General features: G+C 45.3%; 1 protein-coding gene across 3 annotated transcripts in view; it reads right to left on the bottom strand.

The window, feature by feature from the left end:
• The window catches only part of GCNT1 (glucosaminyl (N-acetyl) transferase 1), a 76,226-nt gene extending 67,617 nt beyond the window's left edge, over positions 1-8,609 (bottom strand). For 2 of the 3 annotated variants that reach the window (XM_073543790.1, XM_073543788.1), the window contains exon 1: positions 8,358-8,609. The gene's annotated coding sequence lies outside the window, so the exon portion shown is untranslated. The remainder of the gene's footprint in view (positions 1-8,357) is intronic. The other variant, XM_073543792.1, reaches the window with a different exon arrangement.
• Positions 8,610-22,469: the final 13,860 nt, after the last annotated feature.

The raw sequence follows: 22,469 nt of genomic DNA, 5'->3' as shown, positions 1-22,469 counted from the left end.
CAAAAACCTTTCAGGTGATGCAGTTTTTTTAAAAAGTTCATCGGCTTTTGCAGCTGAGAAACATCCTCAAAAAACACAGGAAAAACGCTGTGTGAATGTAGCCTTAGATCAGCAATATATAAGCCATTTATAGGACATTTCATAACTTTCCCAAATTCCTATGAAAAAATATTCAGCACATCCTGCATTGAATTACTGTACCCAATTTATTATATATTTTAGGAGTCGGAGTATTTTATACCGACTCCACCAAAATGAGCACCGACTCCACAGCCCTGAAAAAAGGAGTGACATATTTTGAGGAATCATCCCCCGATTTAAATAGTAACAGTCATTCTAATTTAGATTTTATAAATCAATAACACATTAAAATAAGCAACTTTGTAATATATATTTATCAGAGAAATCTGTTTGTTTCTCCTCCTTGACTGATAATTACAGTACTCTCAATTCAGTGAAGACAGACTTTCACATTACTGAGATAAGAAAAAAAGTTGGTGCTTATAAACTTCTATGAGGGGGAGGAGGAGGAAAAGCTAGAGGCGGACATTCTTTGGATAAGAGATTATCCGAATAGCTATAGTGCTTACCAGATGCAGCTATTCGGTAAACTGGATCACTCCCAATAATCAGCTGTTCAGCGCCGCAGCTGCATGTGTCGGAGCTGTGTGACAGTCACAACACATGTATGGATAGCCAAACAAAAAACAAACAAGCACAGTCACATAGCCGCGACACATGCAGCTGCGGTGACAAACAGCTGATTATCGGAAGTGCTCTTATTCGGTTAGGCACTTATCTGAAGCTTTTCAAACAACCCTAGTCACAAGTTCTCCTGAAACGACAGTTATCGTTCTCCACAGAACTTTGAGCACCAACTATCTAAGCAATAGGAAAAGTCTGTCTTCACTGAAAATAGATTTTACCTGTGAAATGAGAATTTTGAATGATCAGTCAAGAGAATGAAGCAGGTCCCAAGTTTGCTTATTTTTATGTGTACTATTCATTTAGGAAATAAAAGTTAAAACGACGATTAAGCTTTTAAACTGTCAAGTTAAAAGCCACTTGAACAATGTTCAGGAAAACTGCAACATTAAAGTGGATTTCACGTGAAAACTTGACTGAAATTTTCAGCCTCCAAAACTCTGTGTGAATGTAACCCAACTGTACTTTAGAAACTTCATTAACCCCTTAATTGCCAAATGAAAAGGAGTCATGATTTTGCCAAGTGAGGAATCTGCCACTGCAATAGGAGCAGGTCAGATCCTCAATTGGAAGGAAAAGCCAAGGCCTCCAAGGAGAAGATAGAAGCCTTTAGGCCTCAAACATGTGTTCTGCGTTTTTCATGCAAAGAATGTGTACCCATTATAGTCTATGCATCTGTTCACAGGTGCTATGTTTTGTGTAGAAAGACTGACCCACAAAAAAAATCTTGGTGACTTCTGTTTTTGATACGAATCATAAATCCATATCATCCATACAAGTCTATGGGTCCAGTAAAAAACACGGAGAGCACATAGGTGACAGACGCATTAATTCTGTGATTATCACTGCAATGAATAGGAGAAGATTTGCAATTTATATACAATTTTTTTTTATTAATCGGTGAAAATCACTGATGAAACACTGATGGAAAAAGCTAACACTGACCAAACTCCGATCCAAAGCACAGATGAACAAAGATCCTGGCTTTAATTCACTAGAAAAATCACAGATGTCTGAATGAGACCTTAGGGCAGGCAACTCTTCCAGACTACATAACATTTAATGTGTGCCATGTGGTGAATACAAGTGTCGGCAAAGATGGTATTAGGCTGGAGTCAAAACTAACATGCGCAAAATACGGTCAGTATTTTACATGCGTAATACGGATGACAGACCCCTAAATAGTGCTCCGCATGTCATCCGTAAGCAAGGTGTGGTCGCGTATTTTGCGCATGTAAGCATCCGTATGGTGAGATTTTCTCGCAGGCTTGCAAAATGGACATATAATGGAGCCCTATGACAGGGTTTCTAAACAGAAACCAAAGAATAGATATAGACACATAGAATGCATATATATATATATATATATATATATTCTATGTGTCTATATCTATTTTTTTGTGGTGGGAGGAGAACACTCGGACAATGCCCCCTGAGAACAGATTATAGGGCTGGAAGCCCACATGCAGTTTATCATGAAGCTTTTTAAGTCAAATACAGAATTTCATCTAGCAGGAAAGAAAAGTATAAGTCCATCCTTGTATTATTCAATCCCCTTAAATTCCAGACAATCTCAACCTATGATACGTTAAAAACTGTGTGTAATTTTGGCCTTATAAGTTATAAAAGATGGATTATGATGCCCGAGATGCATCCTGCAATGCCAGGTTTTTTAAAGGGGAAAAAGGAAAAACAGCATGTAGCTTGGCTGACAAGTAACATTAAGGGTGTGTGCACACGCTGCGGATCCGCAGCAGATTTGGCCGCTGCGGGATCCGCAGCAGTTTTTGCTGCGGTGTACAGTAGCATTCTAACCTATAGAAAAAACAAAAAAAAACGCTGTGCAGACGGTGTGGATTTTTCCATGCATATTTGCTGCGGTTTCAAATTCAAAACCGCAGAAAGAATTGACATGTCAATTCTTTCTGTGGATTCCGCTGCGGTATGCCATCTCCTCCATTGTGGAGATGATAAACCACAGGCCTTTTGACCTGCAGATTTACCAGCGGATTTTACAAAATCCGCGCGGCCAAATCCGCAGAGCATTCCGCAGCGTGTGCACATACCCTAAAAGTAACACACCATGTGGTATCTGGGATAAGGGGAATCCAGACACTGCAGAGCTATTTTCACCATACATTTTGTCATCAATCTAAAGCAAAATTCATAATTTTGCATTACAAGATGTGATTCCGCAGCAATTTTGCAATGTAACAGGCACATGTGGGGGTCTAAAATTACAGCAGTAAAAACACTATGCAAAAATGTGCAGTGTTAAAAACTCACCAAAAATTGTAGGAACTTTAGGGGTACATGCCTACGATCAGGAAAGAGAAGCAGTTTGGATTCCAAAGCACTTCTGTACCGGATCGTGGAAACATACACTAAGGCTGTGTGCACACGCTGCGGATTTTGCTGCGGTTCCGCAGCGGTTTTGGCCGCTGCGGACCCGCAGCAGTTTCTGCTGCGGTGTACAGTACAATGATTCCCTATGGGAATCAAAAACCGCAGTGCAGACGGTGCGGAATTTTCCGCGCGGATTATCTGCGGTTTTCAATCCGCAGAAAGAATTGACATGTCAATTCTTTCTGCGGATTCTCCTGCGGTTTGCCATCTCCTCCATTGAGGAGATGAAAAACCGCAGGGCAAAACCGCAGAGCAATCCGCAGGTAAAACTGCAGGTCTTTTGACCTGCGGTTTCACCTGCGGATTGTACAAAATCCGCGCGGATGAATCCGCAGCGTGTGCACACAGCCTTAGGGGTTAGTCAGAGTGAATTTTACTCAATAGGTCTTGAAATTTAACCCCTTATTGATGGGGCCAATTTTTTAAGATTCTGACCAATGTTGCTTTATGTGGTGATAACTCTGGAACTCTTCAACAAACCCCAATGATTGAGAATTTTTTTCCATGGCACATTATAATTTATGATAATGGCAAATTTAGGTTGATTTGTTTTGTGCTTATTTATAAAAAAATATCAGAAATTTGACAAAAATGTAGAAAAAAAATTGCAATTTTCAAACTTCCAATGATTATCCCTTTACTCCAGATAGTCAGACAATAGAAAAACATTCAGGCTATTTGCCCACCTATGCAAAAAATTTCCAGACACCTCCCCAGAAAATGCACGGAAATAAAACGCGCGTTTTCCGCGCAGTTTTTACTTAAAAACCGCACGTCTTCTGGACTCATAGGAAAAAGCTAAAAACGCGGACTTTTCCGCAAAATTAGTGAGCATGCTGCGTTTTTAACCGCTAAGCATTTCCTTTCCGGAAAAAAAAAACGTATCAATTGGCACAAAAAGAGAAAAATGCATTAAAATGAATGGGATGCTTATTTTAAGCGTTTGTGAAGCGTTTTGACAAAGACAAACGCTTCAAAAATGCTTACGTGGGCACACAGCCTCATAAACAACACTTCCCACATGTCTGCCTTACATCAGCACCATTTTTAAAATGCCTATTTATTTTGTTAGCCTTTTAGGAAGTTTTTGGTGACTTTGGGGGGTGCTGTATATTGGAAAACCCCAAACATGATACCATTTTAAAAACAGCACTCCCCCCCCCTCAACAGGGCAGAGTAGTGCGCTTGCGCCGGAGCCATTACAGGACGGGAGAAGAGGACGGCAACGTATAAAGAAGGGAGGCGCCGGACGGGATGGCGACACCCATCGGACCGGACCGCCCACCTCAGTGAGTATAATATAACGTGTTTTTCTTCTCTTTCAGGTTACATCGGAGGCTTATCTACAGCATTACAGAATGCTGTAGATAAGCCCCCGATGTCTATGCCGGCAGCTGAAAGGCCAAAAAAAAAAAGGGTGACAAATTCCCTTTAAAGTGGAAGCCCCCACAATCTATTAACCATTTATTTGATGTCACTTTAGACAGCAGCAACTAAGGGGTTAAACAGATATGGACGGTGACAACACTGACAGTGGCTGATACAGCAAGTTGTCAGCTATAGTGTACGGTTGACAGCTGTTGGATTGTCACCTGTATGGGGATGATATTCTCTTATATCTCAGGTCAGTAAAAAGACATATTGGCGGTCATTAAAGGGATAAATTAAATCCACAACTGAATGTGTTAAAATTTTTTTTACTGTGCTGAGAACCTAAAGCTGGCCATAGATATTAGATGGGGACGAAAAGATGCTTTGGCCAACAGCCATATTTCCCATATACAGAAGCATTCGTTTGGCCAAGCGATCCCGAGTTCTCTACGAGAAAGCTTCTGGAATATTGGCAAAACGTCTGTGGAAGAACAATGAAGTCTGGAATTAGACTTGTACACTCAACATCTCCCCCAATCATTGGTTGTCTGGTTCCCTCATATATATTAGACTGTTTGCCGAACCTCTAGAACAGAAGTTTAAAGTGTATAGGGGTCTTAAGGTACAAATTTTTAAAGCGAACCTGTCAGCAAGATTTTGCTAAGTAATCTACAGATATTGTCAGCCTGCAGCTGTTACAACGATTAAAATGATACTCGGTGCGAAGAAATCCGTCTTGTGGTTCTTGTGTAATCAGTGTTAATTGTTTTCAGTTAATGAGATGGCCGTGCTCCGGGGCGGGACTGTAGCCAGAGTCTTTATCTTTCTGCTCTAAGCCAGAGAAACCACGTAAAAACCTACCCACAGGTTTCCCTGAAGCACAGTCTGTCTCTATGATAAAGACATGTTTGTGCTTCAGGGCGGCCTGTGGGCAGGTCTGGTCTTGGTTGTCCAGAATAGAGCAGGAGGATAGACTCTGCGTACAGTCCCACCCCAGAGAACAAATAGTCTATGATGAGGAACATGTTTGTGCTTTGGGGTGGCCTGTGGGCAGGTCTCATCTTGGTTTCTCTGGCTTAGAGTAGGAAGCTAAGACTCTTCTTACAGTCCCGTGATTCGGGCATCTCATTAACTGAAAACTTCTAACACTGATTACACAAGACTGATTTCTTCACCCCAGGTATCATTGTAAATCTGTGTAACAGAAGCAACATGATAATGCATGTAGTATACTTAAAACCAACCTGTAATCAGGATTGTGCTAAGCAGGGCAGAGCAGTATTCGGACAGATGAAATAGATCAAACCACCAGTTACACCAATTCTCCATAGAAAATGGCCATATATCTACTTTATATGTTAAATTCACCCATACAATGTGCTTTTACATACCAAAACCTGTATACTCATTCTACATGGTGGTGGGAATAGGGGTCTACAAGGATTTATTAAACATTTGAGAGCCGGAGGTTTGTACAAATTTGGTACAGCAGTGCAAGCTTCAGCGTACGAGACGCCAGTTAGGCTGGAGTCACACACAACCATTAAAAAAAAAAAAAAAATAAATAAAAATCGGTCCCATTTTAACGGCATGAAATCGCACAAAGAATTCTTGGCCAGATAGCCGTCTGTCATCCCATTTTCCGGCAAGGAACCAATTTTAATCGCATCTAAGCATCAAATTGACAGCCAATGCCAATGCCTGATGCCCTATCCTGTAGACCTGGAGAAGTTGTGCGATTTAATCGCAAGTCACACGTGTGGTGCGTTTTCCATGCGTTTTTTTATCGCATCCATAGACTTGCATTGGGGAATCCGATCCGAAAATCGGTGACAATCGCAGCATGCTGCGATTGTTTCGGTCCGAGGATCGGATGCGATGATAAAAAAAAAAAAAAAAAAAAAAAAATCATCGCATGATGTGAGCTGCCCCATAGAATAACATGGGTTTGAATGCAATGCGATTTTTTATCGCATTGTATTCGACCGTTTTAATCGCTATTGTGACCCCGGCCTTATAGTAAATATCCCCAACTGTGTCAGTGATAAAGATCCATCAGGATTTGCTTGTGTGTGTTGGAAAACGGATTTGTGGTAGCTGTCAGGGCTACCTTATGAATGACCATAGCGTTATCAGGCACATGTTATAGCGACACGTCAGAATGCTCGACCACAAAGTGGTAAGACCCCCACTGATCGCTGAAGTTTCGGGGCAAATAGAAAAATAGTGTATACAATACAGAATCTTCTCAGCACCCGGGCCCCCATCAAAATGTCTTTCACGTAACTGTGACACGTCAAAACTTATTGAAAGCACCATTACTTTTGGCCTACTACATGATCATAAGCAAACTGCACCAATTTCAAACCAAAACGTGAAGGGCCGCGATGCAACGGTCACCTGTCTCCACTGATGTGACTGGAAGTCATGGAAAGACACCACCGTGGTGGCAGGAGCCCTAAGACAAGTCACATCGATTATATAGAAGCTGCGGCACATTGTGGGGTCCAATAAACAAGGTTGGGCGCACTAACCGTGCCAATATCAAACATAATATACAGGTCAGGTGCCGCAACAGTGGAAAAGAGACTGTCAAAAAGGAAGGAAAAGCACCACTGCAAGAAGCGCACACTGAACTAACAATAGAATATGGAAATGTGAAAAATGTTTATTGATGCAAAAAGAGTTATACATTAAAACATGACAGGCATCCCACGAGTACATCGCAATTAAATATAACATATGCAAACATATATAGCATAGTATAATTGCCCATACCCAGTCTGACTCAACTATAGACATATCAGCAAACCTCCCTACAACTAGGCTCATGGGGACCATAGGGCCCTAATACTACAAAATCACTGAATGAAGTCATTCAATCCATATAGCCATCCATGCTAACTGGTTTAAGCATACAAGCCATGATAAGCCACACAGCAAAATCACCAATGCAATACTCAAGTATGCTAAACCAGACAATATCCAAGACACCATGGGAGGTTGAAAGCTGTAATAAAAAAGCAGACAAGTGGGTGCCCAGCCCAGGACCGTTACCCCACGCGTATCGCCGCAACACGTGACTTCCCCTGACGAAGCCACACGGGTTGTCCTTTTTGACATTGTGGGGTCCGTGGTAAGATATATGACCCCTGAACTATGAGCCCCCACTGCCACGCTGGAAATTCAGAGTTTCAGAACCCTATAAGTCTGCAGTCCCCCCCCGTATAACTATATAGAAGCACTACATAATCTATAGCCAGTACTATAGGATATATGCTAATTATCAGAATACACAAGATACCAAACTATCACAGACTATGTAGGAGACGCCGTGTAATCACGACATAACCTGGTAAGCACTATACAACATATACTAAGCAGGGTAAGCACTATACAACATATACTAAGCAGGGTAAGCACTATACAACATATACTAAGCAGGGTAAGCACTATACAACATATACTAAGCAGGGTAAGCACTATACAACATATACTAAGCAGGGTAAGCACTATACAACATATACTAAGCAGGGTAAGCACTATACAACATATACTAAGCAGGGTAAGCACTATACAACATATACTAAGCAGGGTAAGCACTATACAACATATACTAAGCAGGGTAAGCACTATACAACATATACTAAGCAGGTAAGTACATAACACTACATGAACACGTAAGAACATACTACAACATCCGTAAAGAAGCCTGTGATTCTGGAGTTCTTTTTTCCAGGACATTACACACCGCTGCCCACCATGTAGGACCACCACTTAGCCAGGAGCCCACCCTGCTCATCCATGGTGGGAGTGGCCACACTTTCCATCTGTACGCTCAACACAGACAGGGCAGCAGAAGTGGCGACATTTACCTCAGACATGGCGGTGCCGTGCTCCATGGCCACCGCACGACCCCCGCTGCCCGGCTCCGTCCACCTCACCTGCGGGCGCCTCCATGTGGCTCCGGTCTGTGTGGCCTCCTCCCGCTGAAGTCTCCACAGACCACTGGTGAAGAGGACAGCTCCTCTCTCCTCATCACTCTCCTCTCTCTCCCGCCTCTTCTTCCTGCCTCCACTCAGCGCTGGCACCTCCCCCAAGCGCCACCTCCTGGCAGCGCCTCACCTTGAGCCCCACTTGGCACTAGGACTGTCCACCTTAAGCCGTGCCGTTGCTTTGGTGGCGTCACCTTAGGAAGTGTGCCTGGTAGAGTTGTAAGGATACGGCTAAGCAGCGCCACCACGCGGCCATTCCTGGCCCCGCAGACAAGTGGCTTCCACAGGCTGTAGAGCCTCCATTTCCCGGTGAGGTTCGTACAGCGCCATTGTATGTGTCAGCCCCAGCAGTAGTCATGCTGCACTTCATGGTCCGTTCACCTGTGAAAATTTCTGCTGGAAACTCCAGTGGTGCCGTTGTATCTTTAACCCTTTCTCTGCAGAAAGTTTACACCTCAGCTTTTTCTTCCGTCTTAATGTAACCTTAGTAGTGTTTCATCAGTATGAGGCCTTCTTTTTGTGTGGGATAAGTTGAAGTTGGCATTGCTATTGTTTAATTTAGCTAATATTGGTCCTGGAGTCCATTTTTCTAACTGTGTTCGTTGCGCAGTAATAGTGAGATGGCAGCTTTGGTCCTCAGGTATATCTCAGCCATACCGCCACTATATCTCAGCCATACAGAAGCTATATCTCAGCCATACCGCAGGTATATCTCAGCCATACCGCCACTATATCTCAGCCGTACAGAAGCTATATCTCAGCCATACCGCAGGTATATCTCAGCCATACCGCCACTATATTTCAGCCGTACAGAAGCTATATCTCAGCCATACCGCAGGTATATCTCAGCCATACCGCCACTATATCTCAGCCATACCGCCGCTATATCTCAGCCATACCGCAGGTATATCTCAGCCATACCGCAGGTATATCTCAGCCATACAGAAGCTATATCTCAGCCGTACAGAAGCTATATCTCAGCCATACCGCAGGTATATCTCAGCCATACCGCCACTATATCTCAGCCATACCGCCGCTATATCTCAGCCATACCGCAGGTATATCTCAGCCATACCGCAGGTATATCTCAGCCATACCGCAGGTATATCTCAGCCATACAGAAGCTATATCTCAGCCATACCGCAGGTATATCTCAGCCATACCGCCACTATATCTCAGCCGTACAGAAGCTATATCTCAGCCATACCGCAGGTATATCTCAGCCATACCGCCACTATATCTCAGCCGTACAGAAGCTATATCTCAGCCATACCGCAGGTATATCTCAGCCATACCGCCACTATATCTCAGCCATACCGCCGCTATATCTCAGCCATACCGCCACTATATCTCAGCCATACAGAAGCTATATCTCAGCCATACCGCAGGTATATCTCAGCCATACCGCCACTATATCTCAGCCGTACAGAAGCTATATCTCAGCCATACCGCAGGTATATCTCAGCCATACCGCCACTATATCTCAGCCGTACAGAAGCTATATCTCAGCCATACCGCAGGTATATCTCAGCCATACCGCCACTATATCTCAGCCATACCGCCGCTATATCTCAGCCATACCTCAGGTATATCTCAGCCATACCGCAGGTATATCTCAGCCATACCGCCGCTATATCTCAGCCATACCGCCACTATATCTCAGCCATACCGCAGGTATATCTCAGCCATACCGCAGGTATATCTCAGCCATACCTCAGGTATATCTCAGCCATACCGCCGCTATATCTCAGCCATACCGCCACTATATCTCAGCCATACAGAAGCTATATCTCAGCCATACCGCAGGTATATCTCAGCCATACCGCCACTATATCTCAGCCATACAGAAGCTATATCTCAGCCATACCGCAGGTATATCTCAGCCATACCGCCACTATATCTCAGCCATACCGCCGCTATATCTCAGCCATACCGCCACTATATCTCAGCCATACAGAAGCTATATCTCAGCCATACCGCAGGTATATCTCAGCCATACCGCCACTATATCTCAGCCATACAGAAGCTATATCTCAGCCATACCGCAGGTATATCTCAGCCATACCGCCACTATATCTCAGCCATACAGAAGCTATATCTCAGCCATACCGCAGGTATATCTCAGCCATACCGCCACTATATCTCAGCCATACCGCCGCTATATCTCAGCCATACCGCCACTATATCTCAGCCATACCTCAGGTATATCTGAGCCATACCGCAGGTATATCTCAGCCATACCGCAGGTATATCTCAGCCATACCGCCACTATATCTCAGCCATACCGCCACTATATCTCAGCCATACCGCAGGTATATCTCAGCCATACCGCCACTATATCTCAGCCATACCGCAGGTATATCTCAGCCATACCACAGGTATATCTCAGCCATACCGCCACTATATCTCAGCCATACCGCAGGTATATCTCAGCCATACCGCCGCTATATCTCAGCCATACCGCCGCTATATCTCAGCCATACCACCGCTATATCTCAGCCATACCACCGCTATATCTCAGCCATACCGCCGCTATATCTCAGCCATACCGCCGCTATATCTCAGCCATACCGCCGGTATATCTCAGCCATACCGCCGCTATATCTCAGCCATACCGCCGCTATATCTCAGCCATACCGCCGCTATATCTCAGCCATACCGCCACTATATCTCAGCCATACCGCAGCTATATCTCAGCCATACCGCAGCTATATCTCAGCCATACCGCAGCTATATCTCAGCCATACCGCCGCTATATCTCAGCCATACCGCAGGTATATCTCAGCCATACCGCCACTATATCTCAGCCATACCGCCGGTATATCTCAGCCATACCGCCGGTATATCTCAGCCATACCGCCGGTATATCTCAGCCATACCGCCGCTATATCTCAGCCATACCGCCGCTATATCTCAGCCATACCGCAGGTATATCTCAGCCATACCGCAGCTATATCTCAGCCATACCGCAGGTATATCTCAGCCATACCGCAGCTATATCTCAGCCATACCGCCGCTATATCTCAGCCATACCGCAGCTATATCTCAGCCATACCGCAGCTATATCTCAGCCATACCGCAGCTATATCTCAGCCATACCGCAGGTATATCTCAGCCATACCGCCGCTATATCTCAGCCATACCGCCGCTATATCTCAGCCATACCGCCGCTATATCTCAGCCATACCGCAGCTATATCTCAGCCATACCGCAGGTATATCTCAGCCATACCGCAGCTATATCTCAGCCATACCGCCGCTATATCTCAGCCATACCGCAGCTATATCTCAGCCATACCGCAGCTATATCTCAGCCATACCGCAGGTATATCTCAGCCATACCGCAGCTATATCTCAGCCATACAGCAGCTATATCTCAGCCATACCTCAAGTATATCTCAGCCATACCTCAGGTATATCTCAGCCATACCGCAGCTATATCTCAGCCATACCGCAGCTATATCTCAGCCATACCTCAGGTATATCTCAGCCATACCTCAGGTATATCTCAGCCATACCGCAGCTATATCTCAGCCATACCTCAGGTATATCTCAGCCATACCGCAGCTATATCTCAGCCATACCGCCGCTATATCTCAGCCATACCGCAGCTATATCTCAGCCATACCTCAGGTATATTCAGCCATACCGCAGCTATATCTCAGCCATACCTCAGGTATATCTCAGCCATACCGCAGCTATATCTTAGCCATACCGCAGCTATATCTCAGCCATACCGCAGCTATATCTCAGCCATACCTCAGCTATATCTCAGCCATACCTCAGCTATATCTCAGCCATACCTCAGGTATATCTCAGCCATACCTCAGGTATATCTCAGCCATACCGCAGCTATATCTCAGCCATACCGCAGCTATATCTCAGCCATACCGCAGCTATATCTCAGCCATACCTCAGGTATATATCAGACATACCTCAGGTACATCTCAGCCATACCTCAGGTATATCTCATCCATTCCACAGTTATATCTCAGCCATACCTCAGGTATATCTCATCCATTCCACAGCTATATCTCAGCCATACCTCAGGTATATCTCAGCTTTATCTCAGCCATACCGCAGCTATATCTCAGCCATATTGCAGCTATATCTCAGCCATACCTCAGGTATATCTCAGCCATACCTCAGGTATATCTCAGCCATACCTCAGGTATATTTCAGCCATACCGCAGCTATATCTCAGCCATACCGCCACTATATCTCAGCCATACCGCAGGTATATCTCAGCCATACCTCAGCTATATCTCAGCCATACCGCCACTATATCTCAGCCATACCGCCGCTATATCTCAGCCATACCGCAGCTATATCTCAGCCATACCGCAGCTATATCTCAGCCATACCGCAGCTACTGTATATCTCAGCCATACCTCAGTTATATCTCAGCCATACCGCAGCTATATCTCAGCAATAACGCAGCCATACCTCAGCTATATCTCAGCCATACCGCAGCTATACCTCAGCCATACCACAGTTATATCTCAGTCATATCTCAGGTATATTGCAGCCATACCTCAGCTATACCGCAGCTTTATCTCAGCCATACAGAAGCTATATCTCAGCCATACCGCAGGTATATCTCAGCCATACCGCCACTATATCTCAGCCATACAGAAGCTATATCTCAGCCATACCGCAGGTATATCTCAGCCATACCGCCACTATATCTCAGCCATACCGCCGCTATATCTCAGCCATACCGCCACTATATCTCAGCCATACAGAAGCTATATCTCAGCCATACCGCAGGTATATCTCAGCCATACCGCCACTATATCTCAGCCATACAGAAGCTATATCTCAGCCATACCGCAGGTATATCTCAGCCATACCGCCACTATATCTCAGCCATACAGAAGCTATATCTCAGCCATACCGCAGGTATATCTCAGCCATACCGCCACTATATCTCAGCCATACCGCCGCTATATCTCAGCCATACCGCCACTATATCTCAGCCATACCTCAGGTATATCTCAGCCATACCGCAGGTATATCTCAGCCATACCGCAGGTATATCTCAGCCATACCGCCACTATATCTCAGCCATACCGCCACTATATCTCAGCCATACCGCAGGTATATCTCAGCCATACCGCCACTATATCTCAGCCATACCGCAGGTATATCTCAGCCATACCACAGGTATATCTCAGCCATACCGCCACTATATCTCAGCCATACCGCAGGTATATCTCAGCCATACCGCCGCTATATCTCAGCCATACCGCCGCTATATCTCAGCCATACCACCGCTATATCTCAGCCATACCGCAGCTATATCTCAGCCATACCGCAGCTATATCTCAGCCATACCGCCGCTATATCTCAGCCATACCGCCGCTATATCTCAGCCATACCGCCGCTATATCTCAGCCATACCGCCGGTATATCTCAGCCATACCGCCGGTATATCTCAGCCATACCGCCGCTATATCTCAGCCATACCGCCGCTATATCTCAGCCATACCGCCGGTATATCTCAGCCATACCGCAGGTATATCTCAGCCATACCGCAGCTATATCTCAGCCATACCGCAGCTATATCTCAGCCATACCGCAGCTATATCTCAGCCATACCGCCGCTATATCTCAGCCATACCGCAGGTATATCTCAGCCATACCGCCACTATATCTCAGCCATACCGCCGGTATATCTCAGCCATACCGCCGGTATATCTCAGCCATACCGCCGGTATATCTCAGCCATACCGCCGCTATATCTCAGCCATACCGCCGCTATATCTCAGCCATACCGCCGCTATATCTCAGCCATACCGCCGCTATATCTCAGCCATACCGCAGGTATATCTCAGCCATACCGCAGCTATATCTCAGCCATACCGCCGCTATATCTCAGCCATACCGCAGCTATATCTCAGCCATACCGCAGCTATATCTCAGCCATACCGCAGGTATATCTCAGCCATACCGCAGGTATATCTCAGCCATACCGCCGCTATATCTCAGCCATACCGCCGCTATATCTCAGCCATACCGCCGCTATATCTCAGCCATACCGCCGCTATATCTCAGCCATACCGCCGCTATATCTCAGCCATACCGCCGCTATATCTCAGCCATACCGCAGCTATATCTCAGCCATACCGCAGGTATATCTCAGCCATACCGCAGCTATATCTCAGCCATACCGCCGCTATATCTCAGCCATACCGCAGCTATATCTCAGCCATACCGCAGCTATATCTCAGCCATACCGCAGGTATATCTCAGCCATACCGCAGCTATATCTCAGCCATACAGCAGCTATATCTCAGCCATACCTCAAGTATATCTCAGCCATACCTCAGGTATATCTCAGCCATACCGCAGCTATATCTCAGCCATACCTCAGGTATATCTCAGCCATACCTCAGGTATATCTCAGCCATACCTCAGGTATATCTCAGCCATACCGCAGCTATATCTCAGCCATACCTCAGGTATATCTCAGCCATACCGCAGCTATATCTCAGCCATACCGCCGCTATATCTCAGCCATACCGCAGCTATATCTCAGCCATACCTCAGGTATATTCAGCCATACCGCAGCTATATCTCAGCCATACCTCAGGTATATCTCAGCCATACCGCAGCTATATCTTAGCCATACCGCAGCTATATCTCAGCCATACCGCAGCTATATCTCAGCCATACCTCAGCTATATCTCAGCCATACCTCAGCTATATCTCAGCCATACCTCAGGTATATCTCAGCCATACCTCAGGTATATCTCAGCCATACCGCAGCTATATCTCAGCCATACCGCAGCTATATCTCAGCCATACCGCAGCTATATCTCAGCCATACCTCAGGTATATATCAGACATACCTCAGGTACATCTCAGCCATACCTCAGGTATATCTCATCCATTCCACAGTTATATCTCAGCCATACCTCAGGTATATCTCATCCATTCCACAGCTATATCTCAGCCATACCTCAGGTATATCTCAGCTTTATCTCAGCCATACCGCAGCTATATCTCAGCCATATTGCAGCTATATCTCAGCCATACCTCAGGTATATCTCAGCCATACCTCAGGTATATCTCAGCCATACCTCAGGTATATTTCAGCCATACCGCAGCTATATCTCAGCCATACCGCCACTATATCTCAGCCATACCGCAGGTATATCTCAGCCATACCTCAGCTATATCTCAGCCATACCGCCACTATATCTCAGCCATACCGCAGCTATATCTCAGCCATACCGCAGCTATATCTCAGCCATACCGCAGCTACTGTATATCTCAGCCATACCTCAGTTATATCTCAGCCATACCGCAGCTATATCTCAGCAATAACGCAGCCATACCTCAGCTATATCTCAGCCATACCGCAGCTATACCTCAGCCATACCACAGTTATATCTCAGTCATATCTCAGGTATATTGCAGCCATACCTCAGCTATACCGCAGCTTTATCTCAGCCATACCGAAGCTTTATCTCAGCTAAACCGCAGCAATAATGCAGCAATAAGTCAGCCATACCACAGCCATATCTCAGCTATACCGAAGATATATCTCAGCCATACCACAGCCAAATTTCAGCTATACCTCAGCCATATCTCAGCTATACCGAAGCTATATCTCAGCCATACCACAGCCATATCTCAGCCATACCGCAGCTATATCTCAGCTATATCGCAGCCATACCGCAGCTATACATCAACCATACCTCAGCCATACCTTTGTGTCACCAGATTTTGAGAACCTTTTTTATTTTTCTGTCCATGCAGCTGTGTTTGGGCTTGTTTTTTGTGGGGCAAGCAGTAGGTGTTATTGGTACCATTTTGGGTTACAGGTGTTGGGATGGATAGATAGATGTGCAGCACTCCGGTTTCAAAAAAATAATGTGATGTTTATTCGCTCAACATGGCAAACGGGGAAAGTGTTGGGAAGAGTTTATTTAAAGTATATTTTGTGTGTGTGTGTGTTATTTTGTTTACTGGGTTAGTAATGGATGTGCCAGTAGACTAATAGACACCTCTCCATTACTAGTATCAGAGCTTGAAGTCGCGTGTGTTTATGGATAAGTATCGGCTGACAACATCCCTAAGACCTATTACCCCGATTGTCAATGCACCAGAGCAAATGGGAAGCACAACGCCGAAGCGTAAGAATTGGCGCATCTCATGTGATACTCCACTTCCGGGGCAGCTGGTGGTCAGTATTTTTTGGCTGGGAAGGGCCCAATAACCGTGGACCTTCCCAGCCAACATGCCATCATTTATATTCATTTTGCCACTTACTAGGGTACCCCATTGTCCTTGGGTTGATATATGTATTATGAATTCCTGTGCTGATTATATCCCTGTAGTCCTCTTACCTCCTATATGCTGACACTGGCTCGCATGCGCGCCACGGTCCCTGCTCATACGTCGGCCTTCGGTATCTTCTCTGTTGTCGATGTGTGCGGTGACCATGATGCCACTTGATACGTGATGCCGACACCGCCGAGCGTCCTGGTTACAATGACGATGCATGCGTCACATATAGTGGATGACGTCAGGCGTCTTGGTCACCGTAGCATCGCACACATCACACACAGTGGATGCTAGGCTCCCGTTGGCGGGAGGCGCCTTTTTAAACTCGCACCTTTTTTCTTTTCACTACCCCTTGACACAGGCTCTGCCAGCCGAAACGCGTGTCGGGGAGGGCGCACTGTGATACTTTCCCAGCCATCTGATCAGGTACAATATTTGTTGATGAACGATGAACATCTACATATACGCATATATAGGATGCTTGTTTTTACCTTTTATTAGGCTATTTGGGATGGTGCAATAGAATAAGGGTTATACCATGCTTATGATTAGACTTAATATACTGCACACCCTTTCAGCATGTGGCCCTTTTGCTCGTATGTGCATATTTTGTTTGTTCCTCCCTCCATATTCATGTATCCTTGTTATATTAAATAAAGATGTTTACATTTCTGATAAACCATTTTGGAGATTATTGATCATAGTTCTCTCTCCTTGTGTTGTTATAACCCCATATCAGAAGGTTAATAGTGTTTTTTCTGGTGACAGGTTCACTTTAAAAAGTTGTATGTATCATTAACAAGAACTACAATGCATGAAAAATAATAATTTTTCTAAAAAAAAATTTCAGCTTATTTATTGCAAAAAAGTAATCAAACATAAATAAAACTATATATTGGTATTATTTAACACTTTATTAGTGCAGCATAATCCGCTACATAAAATTTCTAATATAAAAAAATAGCAGAATTGCAGGGGTTTTTTTGCTATTAGTTTTCATAAAAAGTGAATAAAAGTTACATGTATCCCTGTAGTGCCACTGACAAACACAAGGTCTTTATATGGTTACATTGAAGGAAAACTAAAACAAGTTATGGCTCTTGGAGGAAAAAAAAATGTTTTGTTCTAAAGGGCCGAAATAGGCCATCCTGAAGCTGTTAAGATTACTATGTTACATAATTCCCATATATTCCAGCCACCATAAAGCACTTACCTTGTGTATTAAGCCAAAAGACAAAGGGTCATTGCTTAACAGACACAATATAGTTATGTTTAAATGTATCACAGGCTAAACTTGCTAAGCAGGAATCCCCTGTAAATGAAGTTATCCTCTATTTTTAAAGCTGCAGGTTAGGTGGCATTGCAGATAGAATAGATCATAAAATAGCTCAACCTTCGTGAATCTCAACCTTCGTGAATATGGCTAGCATCTAGCAATGTCATAAATTTTATCACTAAAATTTAACTCATCGCCACTTTCAAACTTTGAGAAATCATTTTACAGTATAGTGCAATTTAGTGGAGACTTATTTACAGTTTTATCGTCTTCATATTGTAGCTCTAGTGTATGGCACAAGCCTTGATTTGCACATCCAAGGCAAGGCGCAGAAATGTTCAAAAATAACGAGTTTACTAAGTAGAATTTTTAGAAGTGTTTTTCTTTTCCTGAAGTGGATTTAAAGAGGTTTTGAAGCATTTTGAGACCTTTTTTTCCTCCTAAAGTGTTTGTTGCAGCCTTTTGATTGGTCAGTGCCAAGTTTGGAGGCAATTCCATCAGGGTATACTTCAAAGCAGTGACATGCATTATCTTTTTTTACTCTTCGCCACGACAGCACCCACTGGAGGTATCGGATCCGCCCATTTGGAACAGGAAACCCTACAGGAAAGATAAAAGGGGCGGTCCGCCTTTCCTCCTCAGTTTTGGTTTCCTGTTCCAAATTGAGCAGGATCCTGCAGGATCTTACCCGGGCCATGCATCCGCCTGTGCGGTCTCCTCGGGAACGGCAGGGGCTGCGGTCCGGAAGCAGCGTCGGGGGAGATTCCGTTTGACGGCTCCCCCCTCGTCTGGTGGCATAGTGGTAATGACCGGGTCCGGGGAGGGCCGCCCGGTCTTACCAGGGAGCGGGCCGGGCCGGTCCGGCATCCGGGGGATCCCCCTCCCCCCCAATCGGTGGGGATATAGCGTGGAGGTGAGGCCATGAGCGCGCGAGCCGCGCGTGTGAGTAGCGGTGGCGCGGAAGCCGGCCGGCACCCGACGCTCCTATACCCCGGAAGTAATGGTTGAACTTCCAGGGTAGGATGGCGATGACGCGGCGCATGCACCCTGTGACAGGGCGACTTCCGGGGGCACGACAAGAAGAAAGATAAAACAGCGCTGCAGCGCTGCATCGTTGGAACCATGTCGTCCCCCGCAGAGTCGCAAACCCCAGCAGGGGATTCAGCTGGGGGCAACTCCACCAGGGACCGCAGCGCCAGGACAGAGACTGCCCGCAGGAGCGAGGCAGCAGAAACCCAATCCAGACCGTCTCAGCCATCCGACCCGGTATTAAGCTTCACTGGGTGAGTGTGCAAAGTATATACTCTACCTATTAAGCTAACCTCCTCCCTCCCCCCCCTCTCTCTTTACCTTTGACCTCTCACTTCAGTCAAAGAAAAAAGAAAAAACTAAACATAAAGAATGCGCATTATGTTCAGATCCTCTCCCTGACTCCTACCCCAAAAAACTCTGCAAACAATGCATGAAAGAGACCAGGCAGGGGTCGACGATATCTTCCAAAGATATCCGAGCCATAATTAGGGAGGAAATACAAGCCATCAACCGCGCCAGCACTCCCGCAGAGTCCAGTCATAAGAAACAGGTCATTGTTACTTCAGAGTCAGAGGAAGAACAGGAGTTAAACTCAGGCTCCGCATCCACGTCCTCATCGTCATCCTCGGAGATGGAAGGACGCGCATGTTTTCCACTGGACAGCATAGATAACCTTGTAAAAGCGGTTAGAAATACTATGGGTTGTGAAGAAGAAAGGGGAGCCCAACCCGCGCAGGACATTATGTTTGCGGGATTGGCAGAGAAAAAGAGGAGATCATTTCCGGTGATACCGGCAATTAAGGACCTCATCAAAAGAGAGTGGGAGAAACACGACCAGAGGGGTTTTCTCCCATCAGCTTCAAAACGGAAATACCCGTTCACTGATGAAGATCTATTAAAGTGGACTAAAGTACCAAAGGTGGATGCCGTCATATCCTCCACTTCCAAACAGACCTCGATCCCGGTCGAGGACGCAGGATTGTTAGCAGACCCATTAGACCGAAAGGCTGAATCTTCGCTCAAAAGGTCCTGGGAATCCACCACCGGGGTATTCAAACCCGCAATAGCCAGCACATGTACTGCTAGATCAATGCTGGTATGGCTAGATCAATTAGACCAGCAGATTGAGCAAAGAGTGTCAAGGGAGAAACTGCGTGCAGCCATCCCGCTGATAAGAGGTGCAGCTGCCTTTATGGCAGACGCTTCAGCGGACACCCTAAGACTGGCAGCGAGGTCGGCAGCCCTGGTGAATAACGCCAGACGCGCGCTGTGGATAAAGAGCTGGAAAGGGGATGCACAATCAAAATCCAAAATTAGTGCAACCCCATGCGAGGGTGAGTTCCTCTTTGGAAAAGCCTTAGACGAAATTCTCGCCAAGGCAAAAGAAAGGAAAAAGGCCTTCAGTGATTCTTCCATTCCGTTTTATAGGAAAACCTTTAAAAGACGGCCATTCGGGAGAAGAAGGCAATCGGACAGAACGAACAGATGGGCCACGAAAGACGAAAAGCAGAAGGGTACCATCTTCAGAGGGCCAACATATAGGAGAGATAAAAATTAAGAGTTTAGACCCACCAGTTGGGGGTAGATTAAAATTTTTTTTTACCAAGTGGGAACAAATTACGTTAAACCCATGGATTTTGAACATAATCAAGGAAGGAATAAAGATTGAATTCCTTCGGATCCCCTATGAGTTCTTTGTTATAACTCGCCTTAATTCCTCACTTCAGCAAAAGGCTCTCGAAGACGAGATTCGAGTCCTACTAGCTAAAAAAGTTTTAGTTGACTTCCCTGAGGAACAACAGGGTAGAGGCTTTTACTCTCCCCTGTTTTTGGTGCCTAAACCAGACGGTACGTTTAGAACCATTATTAATTTAAAGAAGCTAAATTCATTTATAAAAAATTATAATTTCAAAATGGAATCAATTAGATCCACTATAAAGCTTCTTTTCCCAAATTGCGTAATGGCAGGGATTGATTTAAAAGATGCTTATTATCATCTCCCTATACACAACAGATTCCAGAAATACCTAAGAGTCGCAGTGGAAGTCGAGGGAAGGATTCGTCATTTCCAATACGCGGCAATGCCCTTTGGGCTTTCCACGGCACCAAGAATATTTACCAAGGTGATGGCAGAAGTGATGGCCTACCTTCGCCAAAAAGACACACTAATTGTGCCATATCTAGACGACTTCCTAATAATTGGGAATTCAGTCAAACAATGTACTGAATGCGTAACTGACGCAATCTCCTCTTTTCAGAGCCTTGGCTGGATCATCAATATCCAAAAGTCCAGACTCGATCCGCATTTCTAGGATTTCAACTAGATTCCTTGACCCAGAGATGTCTACTACCTCAGGTAAAAATCACCCTCACAAAACAAAAAATACAAGCAGCTATAGATAAACCACGTGTATCCTTGAGAGAAGCAATGTCACTATTAGGATCACTAAATTCTTGCACCCCGGCAGTCCGGTGGGCCCAGTACCATGTCCGTACGCTACAACACCAGATCCTCCAAGAGGATAAGCGACATAGTGGTCATTTGCAGAGCAAAATAACCCTGTCACAAGAAGTCTTGACTTCCCTAGAGTGGTGGTTAGACGATAACCATTTATGTTCAGGAGTTCCATGGGTTATAGTTCCATCCTGTATCGTAACCACCGATGCCAGTCCCCAGGGCTGGGGAGCCCACATGGAGAATGGGTTTCGTCAGGGAAGGTGGAATAAAGAGGAATGCGATTACTCATCTAATTTAAAAGAACTGACTGCAGTGTTCTATGCTCTATACAACTTCCTTCTGCAGCTCCAACAGAAGCATGTAAGGATCCTGTCGGACAACACCACCACAGTGGCATATGTAAACAGACAAGGAGGAACTCGATCAGAGACTCTGATGTCTTCAGCGGCAAGAATTTTAAACTTAGCAGAAAACTATTTTTTGTCCCTCTCGGCCCTTCATATCAGAGGCGAGAGCAATCAAAAGGCAGACTTCCTAAGTCGACACACTCTACGACAAGGAGAGTGGTGCCTCAATCGGAAGGTCTTTAGGGACATAGTAGCCTCATGGGGACAACCCGAGGTGGACCTTTTCGCCACAAAGGAGAACAGGCAGATAAAAACATTTGCCTCCCTATCTCCGTCAGATCACCCAGACATACTGGACGCCTTTCTAGCTCCATGGAATTTCAACCTGGCGTATGCGTTCCCTCCATTGATCCTCCTACCTCAAGTAATTCGGAAGATCAGAGACGACAAAGCAAGAATAATCTTAATAGCACCGTTCTGGCCAAAAAGACCGTGGTTTTCGTGGCTGCAGATTATGTCAATAACAGATCCTTGGATCCTTCCGACTGCCAATCTACTCTCCCAAGGCCCCTTTTTCCACCCTCA

The sequence above is a fragment of the Dendrobates tinctorius genome, unplaced genomic scaffold (genome assembly GCF_039654945.1).
Source record: "Dendrobates tinctorius isolate UK_male_01 unplaced genomic scaffold, ASM3965494v1 ptg000134l, whole genome shotgun sequence".
In the NCBI taxonomy this organism is placed as follows: Eukaryota; Metazoa; Chordata; class Amphibia; order Anura; family Dendrobatidae; genus Dendrobates; species Dendrobates tinctorius.
The sequence above is the reverse complement of the archived record's forward strand: the minus strand, read 5'-3'. Positions and strand labels throughout refer to the sequence as shown.